Source organism: Passer domesticus, chromosome 13 (genome assembly GCF_036417665.1).
Source record: "Passer domesticus isolate bPasDom1 chromosome 13, bPasDom1.hap1, whole genome shotgun sequence".
In the NCBI taxonomy this organism is placed as follows: Eukaryota; Metazoa; Chordata; class Aves; order Passeriformes; family Passeridae; genus Passer; species Passer domesticus.
In genome coordinates, this window is record NC_087486.1 from 12,063,395 (window position 1) to 12,071,233 (window position 7,839).

At 39.4% G+C, this 7,839-nt stretch overlaps 1 long non-coding RNA gene across 1 annotated transcript; it reads right to left on the reverse strand.

The window, feature by feature from the left end:
* Window positions 1-1,076: 1,076 nt before the first annotated feature.
* LOC135280154 (uncharacterized) lies at window positions 1,077-6,317 on the reverse strand. The gene is made up of 3 exons (XR_010347205.1): window positions 6,057-6,317; window positions 5,374-5,434; window positions 1,077-1,201 (listed from the first exon to the last, which is right to left on the reverse strand). It is a non-coding gene; the product is annotated as an uncharacterized LOC135280154 (long non-coding RNA).
* Window positions 6,318-7,839: the final 1,522 nt, after the last annotated feature.

The window sequence follows — 7,839 nt, forward strand, 5'->3', positions numbered from 1 at the left end:
AGAAATTGAAATGGATGTTTTTGATGTTACTCATTTAAAATTGGATGAAAGCTAACCATTGATAAGAGGCTTGCTGTGACCTAGAAGTAAAAAAATGTGCAAGAAGAATTCAATGAGTAGAGGTCTTTGGGAACTGTTTTGCTCATCTTGGTGAGCTTTGTGCAGGGCATTACCTATTATCACTCCCTCTGCCATCTAGGGTACTTGCTCCCTTTAAAGAGAGTGCATTCAAAAGACTTTATACCTTTTCATACTTTCTTTTGTAAAAGAAACAGGCAGTAGTTCAGATTTTGACATTTCAGAACTCTATCCTTTATTATTCAAATAATTCCAAATGATTTGTAGGAATATCAGTCTTTGTGCCTCATGGCAGTCAGATAATGTGTAGCTCTGAGGGTTATGACTCTGACTATTTTGCTTGAGCAATCAAGACTTCTGCTTTTAGAAGATTTGTCATCTTCTAGGTTTACCTGGCTTAGAATTGCTTAAATCCATAGTTTAAATTCTGTAAGTTATGGGTCTATACAGACTTTTTAAGATCATGTGATACATGACATACAGACACTGAGGCTCCAGGGTGTTAGTGGTACTTTATGAGCAAGTTGACTTTTGGATCAGTTTCTTTGACCTTTGCACAGCATTTTCTTTAGTAGCTTGTTTGGTAAATACCCGAGACATGGTGCTGCTGATGGTAGGGTTGGTCTTGAAGGTCATAAGTTGGAGAACACTTCACAAATTGGGGAGTTACTTTAATTAAAATTGGTAGTAATTTTTCTTTATATATCTCAGTAAGACTCAAATATTTTGCATTCTTGATACTTCAGAATCAAGTTTTGTACAGTCTTTGGCTGATGCTTTTTGCTTTTATTGCTGTTGTGCCAGCAGTTGCATAATGCCCTCCCATGTTTCATCATTCTTCTGGATCTTTGTGGGAGTTCTTATTGCTGCAGCCCCAGGTCTGAAATCTGTGTGGTGATACACAGTTGCACATGGAGAATTTTTGTGATCAGTTTAAAGAGTTTTTAATCTGTCTTTGCCATTTTCTTTATTGTACCTAAAACATTCCTAGTGTTTTTGCTACCTTGGCTTGTATAGGTTTGAGTGAGAGCAATAACTAACCTGTTGGGGTTAGGTGACAGTTCATAAGCAAATAGATTACTTCTTGAATCCTAGCTTCAATGATCAGTTCTCCTTTGCTGTGCTATGGAAAGGTGAGAACTAAGAATTAGCAAAAGGACATGATACAAGGTGCAGTGGGAATTTGAACTACAGGCTGTTACCTTTTGCCATTAGATGTGTCTACTTTGTTTTGGTTGGTGTGGTTTTCTTACCTTTTTTTTTTTTAATGTTTTTAAATTTGTGTGCTTCTTGTGTATGATTGCAGGGGATTCCTAAACCCCGTTCTCTCCCAGCCAAAACTGGTCCTTTCCCTTGGCCTATGAAATTATTGCTTTGACAGAATTTTGCATTATCAAACCAATTGTTTAAGAGTGGAATTTTTTTCAGGCAGCATTGAACATTAAAGATAACTCAAAAACCAATATTAAGTTGTAAATTTTACAACAACATTTTAAAAACCAACCAAGCCCACCAAACCACCTATTTATTTTAGACTTTTGGGGCTGTCTTTGTTAAAGCTGACAGATTTGTGTGTTCTTGTGTGCACTGACTTTACATGGAATGAAGTGTGGATTAATAGCATAATTCTTCATCAGAGAGTAGGCTTGGAGCAGAACTGAGGATGGAAAGGTGTTTGAAACAAAAAATCCATATATAGTCTATACACATTTAGATGAATAAATAAGCCCAACTCAATATGTGGAAATTCAGAGCGTTAAAATGAACAGCATCTAGTCTTGAGGAAAAAATGAAATAAAATGAATTAGGGACATGATGAACCTTAAATTATTTAAGCTCCTCCAGTGGTAGTGCTCTGTAATTGCTTTCCTTTTCTGTAAATGTTTCACAGCTGTGAAGTTTCCAAGTGAAGAGCTAAAGTGCTGGCTATTGTACAAAAATTAGGGCCAATTTCTGCCTGCCTTGATCTCTGGTAAAATCTCATCAGGGCTGCGTGTCCCTACCTTGTGCTCTCTACAGTCAATTACACCTGTGCCAAGTGGTTGTGAATTGCTAGTATTTTTGAGCTCATGGAATTCTATCTTGCATTGTGCCCAGTATACAGGACCACAAAAAGCAGCGCATAGTCCAGGATTGAGCCCACTTTTCTTACAGCCTAAGGACGTGTACTTGAAAACAAAGACCTGTCCAAAAATGCATGAAAACAGCAAGATCTTCGGGCAGCTGTCTAAAAGACTCAAACTCTGAAAAAGCCTGGGGAAAATGAAGCCAGCCTCAGGTTGCTTTGCTTTCACTGGATGCTTGTGGGATGCAGGGTGCAGCCTGTTTGGGGTGCTTGGTCAGCCAGGATCTGCAAGGAGCAGAACTCCTTCCCTTACAGGACGTGAGTGTAACTGAACTCCTTTCATATATCTCTGGAGTGTTAAGTATAGGAAATCTTAGTTTTTGTTTTATTCATTTTCACTAAGTGGTCTGAAATGTCAGCAGTAGCTTTCTTCTGCATTGTTTAAGAGTGGGATTTCTTTCAGCCAGCATTCACAGTGAAGATAACTCAAAAAACACTTTGATTGTGTGTGGACAGCCACCATTTTGAGAAATGAAAGATAATTTGGAGCCTTAATGAAATTAGAAGAAATGTATGTTCTGTCTGATTTCCCTTATGCCTCTCTAGATTTTTCAGCACTACATCTGAACATTGAAAAGTTCCAAGATTTCTGCTTCCCCTGCCTGTGCACCCTCAGGCCCACATTTGAAACCAGTCTGATCCCAGCAGTGTCCAGTGTCCCCTGTAGGATGGCATCAGTGCTTACAACAGTTGCATCAGGTGTGATGAGTTTGCCATGGAGGTGATTGATGCAGAGAGAAGTTCCAGATGTTGTGAGAGGGATGGAAAAGTGCTCACTTAGAGAAAGCAAGATGGGAGGGAGACACCTTTCTTTCACATGATTCCCAGCCTCAAGAACACAAAATTGTGTCTGCTTTTGGGACAGGCATGTTGTAGTACTCACATGAGGATTTTTTTTAAAATTTTACTCTTTCAGCTAATACAGATTTACATTTTTCTGAGGGGATGACTCTAGAGGATGTGTGTCACTAGGGGCTGGTTACACTTCAGCAGTAAGCAGCATGGATTTTGTTGGAATTACTCAAATGTGTATGTAAATATATGTAAAACTGTGCTGATCAAAGCAGGATCTGCCACAAAATGTGACATAAAGATTGGCTTTGCATAACTCATACTACTGTAGTGATAACATGACATTTGACTACTTGTGCCATGTGTTCTTTTACTTGCCCTCATAATTTCTTTAACTTCGTGGTTTTTTTTATTTTGTGGGGGTTTTTTGGAAAGCGAATAGGTGCTGTTGTCCATGATTTTGAATGTTTTGAGTTGCTTGTCCCTTTGATTTTTTGAAATACTGCTTTTGCTCTGGCGCCAGGTTAGACTGAGTAAGCTGTAGAAAAATCCAACTTAACAACTATATGGAGAACTTAAAATACTATTGAATTGCTTAAGTTCTTTAAACAGTTTTAACTTCACTGCATCTCACTGGTGCTACAAATAAAATTGAATTAGTTCTAATTTACCACCTCTGCCCTATGGTGGAATGAGCTAAAAAGCTGTACATAATCAAGTAATTTGGAATTTAACTAACTTGTTTATTTAAACAGAGTGCATTTTTCAGAGAAATCCATAGTGTACTTTGTAAATTCTTTTCAAATCTTTTTATTTTTATTGACTTTGATTAGCCAGCTAATTTGTACTAAATCAATAAGTGTGATTCTGATAGCTCATTTTGAACCCTTGGCATGGAAGGCTGAAACAAAGAAAGGATTAGTGAAGTGTTTCACTGACATTCCAATCTATTTTAAGTGAATGCAAGTTTTCTAATAAATATTTAATGGATAGTTGTTTGTGGTTTAATAGAATTAGATAATTCTATTAGAATGCTGTTTGGAGATTTACATGTACCATACATCACTGCTGAGGACATGGTTAATAATTTAAGCTAAGTGACTAGTAATTAGAAACACAGAGTAAGCAGGGGTGCTTTTTCTGTCTTCCAAGGATTTAGGTGGATGTTTGCTATGCAACTCAATTCTTGGGTTCTCTTTCATACAGGAGAACTCATTTGGCTAGTTTGGGACAAGCCTCAAATGTGATAATAAAGCATGAGGCCCCTGGGTTTATTTAATATCTTATCCTCTGAGTTAATGAGTTGGAAAATAGTTCACTGTTTATCTACAGTAGATTGAGCAGATGTTGCCAATTCAATTTTATGGAACGTAATCTCTGAGAGATTGTCTTCTGCCCATTGCTTTTTCATGGTTTGAATCTCTGCTGTCCTCGGCTTCAAGAGAACATTTCCCACACTGGTATGGAGTTGTCAAAAGATTAGTGCAGCAGAACTTGGTAAAAGCCAGCTAGTATGGGGAGGCTTTGCAAAGAGAGGCTTTGGAAATGTCTATGAGAATGCATGAAATTTAGGTTGTAAATGGAATGGCAAGGAAAAAGCATTTGAGAAAACACTGAGGAAAGTTAAAATTAAATATTAAATACTGTCACTTACATCAGCTTAGGTTTTCAGGTGAAGCTTTAGAAATTGTTATCTCTATGGACCCTTAATTTAGGGTTAGTATGAACAGCTGTTCACAGCTTGCAGTAGGAGACTGCTTGCTGTTTAGACCTGATCTCAGGGAGTGGGGTTTGACAGGAAAGATGTTCTCATCTCCTGCAGCAGTCTTGGCATGTGAGGACAATTGGAATGCATAGCTGAATGAAGGGACCATGCCCAGCAAGGTCTGCATCCCAACCATCCCCTGGTCAGTTAGATGAGGAGGTTGTTACTGATCTCCTGCACTGTGCAGGAGGTGAGCTCTTGAACTGTCCTCTGGTTATTCACATTGTAATATCACCTTTGTGCATCTCCTGGACTACAGAGTAGTCAGTTACTTCTATCCAAGCATTGTGGGAGATGCTGACCATATCCCTGAGGCATTTGTTCTCACGTGCATATGTGTCTGTCAATACTGGAGAACCAGAACTGGTGTTTTCAAGTTGTCCCAGCATTTGAGCTCTCATGCAGTTTACTTCATTCAGTGTGCCTTCTAAATGGAAATGGTGTAGAGCAGCAGGAGCACTGTTGTGCTTGTTAAGAGTTTTGTCTCTAAAGCCTGGGTTACTTTAAGATTCACTTTTGTAAGCAGGAGAGTTCAAGAGGCCATAGTACTGCAGAGTCAGTTTGCTGCCACTTCCCTTTTGTTCTTACCAGCTGTAAGATGTGTGTTACATACCTGATAGACATAATTTGCAGAATTCTTCTTTGAAGAACATTGATTTTATGAGGCTGTGTAGCTAGGATTGAAGAGAGAGAGTTTTACAAAGGCTAAAAAGTCATCCTTCAAGAAATGTCATCTTTCCCAAATTCAGTTTTCTTTTTCATTGAAGGTGAGCTAGTTGATGAGTGTGACTAAGTGTGTAGATTTGAGGAGTATCATGTCATTGTTCAGTTACACAGTAGTGTCAGGAAGTGTGCAAGAGGACAATTTCACAGGAATCTTCAACTTCAACATGGCTGGAAAATAATGAAGGAATATAGAGATATGAAGTAACATGCGCATATTTTTCTTGTTTGTTTGTTTGTTTGAATTTTTTCTTTGCCTCATCGTCTATTTTCACTTCTCAAAGGTAGCTCAGTTAATACTGTTGTGTAGTAAAACTGACTTGAACTGGAGCTGGGCTCTGCTCTGAGCACTGCCAAGCTCAGAACTGGATCTCTTGGGGCTTGGATGATTTCATTCTCGACAATTGCAGAGTCAGTTCTATGGAATTCCTGTCATTCCTTGAGTTAAATCTGCTAAACCTGAGGCCTCATCTGGCCTTTAATTTTAGTGTATGCATGTGTGTGTGTGTGTGCACGTGTGTAAGGAAACCTTCCCAAAGTGCTCAGGGCAGGTTCTGAGGCATTGCTGCTTACACTGAACTCCCTGTACAGCGAGGTTAACAGGCACTGCACTGGCATGAAAGGTAGGATTAAAACTCTTCTTTTGAGATGCTTTTCTTAAGCTTCTCTTAGATTTTTTTCTGGTCCTGGCATGGATAAAAGAATAGCTTCACCCTGGTTCCTTTGCTCATTTGAAGTTTGCTCTGTTCCAGTTGTATCTCTTATGAGGTAGTGATACATATTGTGTTCTCCGGAGAGCAGTTCCATTACTGTGAGCTGTTAGTTCCACTCAATATTCACTCCTTGGAAACAATGGTTTGATGGGCTGGGACATGGATTGTTATATTAAGCAAGAAAATAACTTGAACTGCTCCTGTAATTACTCTGCATGCAGTCAGTCTCGGGATTTCTGGCAAGCTCACCTTCATTTCTACATATATAATGTTACGGTACTTAGCATTTCTGTAACATGGCATTACACCTTCAAATTGTTTTCTAGTTATTAACTAATTAATCTCATAACACCCCTGTAAGGTATATCTGTTTGTTTCTGCTTGGGTGACTGTGTGGAGGATAATAATATGTGGCTTGAATATTAACAGAGTAGTGTATTGCATTTGTAGTTGGTGCTTTGTTTTGAGGTTTTGTTTTGCTGTAACCCTGGCTGGCAGCCACTCGCTTGCTTTCCTCAGCAGGATGGAGGAGAGAATCAGAAAGGTAAGAGGGAGAGAGCTTGTAGGTTGAGATAAAGACAGTTTAATAGATAAAGCAAAACTAAGCAAACTATAAAGTAAAATAGAGAATTAATTCTCTGCTTCCCATGGGAAGGCAGGTGAAAGCAGGGCCCATCTCACATAAAGGTGACATGAAGAAGATAAGTGCCACAAAACTGAACGTCATTCCCCTTCCTTCTTTCCCCTGGTTTTATTGCTGGGTATGATGCCATGTCTGGAACATCCCTGTGGCCAGCTGGGGTCAGCAGTCCCAGCTGTGTCCCCTGCCAGGCTCCTGTGCACCCCAAGCTGCTCATGCTGGGGCAGTGTGGGACAGGGAGGAGGCCCTGAGGCTGAGTGAGCACAGCAGGTAAAACACCCCCCTGTCAGTGCTGCTCCCAGCACAAATCCAAAACACAGCACCCGAAGAGCTACCATGAAGAAAGTTAACTTCTTCTCACCAAAACCAGTACAGGGTTGGAATTCAGTTACATGTTTTCTTCCTCCCAGCATCCTTGTCTCTGATATGGAATATTGACTTGTCTGTCCCCAAAGGCTGAACAGAAATGTGCTGTCACACAAGTGGGTAGTCCTGCAGGAGTCAGACTGCCGCAGCTGTGAAAGGAAATATTTTTCAAGAAAACAGAACTCTCACAAAATCTCCCTCTTCCTCAAAGGAAACAAAACAAAGAAACCCAAAATCAAATAAAACTGAAACCTGACCAATTAAAACACACACAAAAAAAAATTACCCACAAAAAACCAAACCAACAACCCCACCCTCCCAAATCACAACATACTCAGTCTTTGGATGTAGAAAGCACTTTATTTTATGGCTGTGCCAAGTTCTTCTGTATGTTTTGCAGGAATCTTAGCCTGATGTTTTCCTGACCTCACTTCTAAAATCAGATAGTAATTTTTCAGCTTTGCCCAATATGGGTGTTTTCAAAATCTGATTCTTTGTCTTCTCTATATTTGTACAGTGGCTTGTGCAGCAAAAGAGTAATTTCAGATAGGCATTTGGGTTGTTATAAGAGCCTGACTGAAACCAATGTGTTTTTGGTTTTTTTTTTTTTCTTCTTTTTTAGGGTTTGTATGAAGCA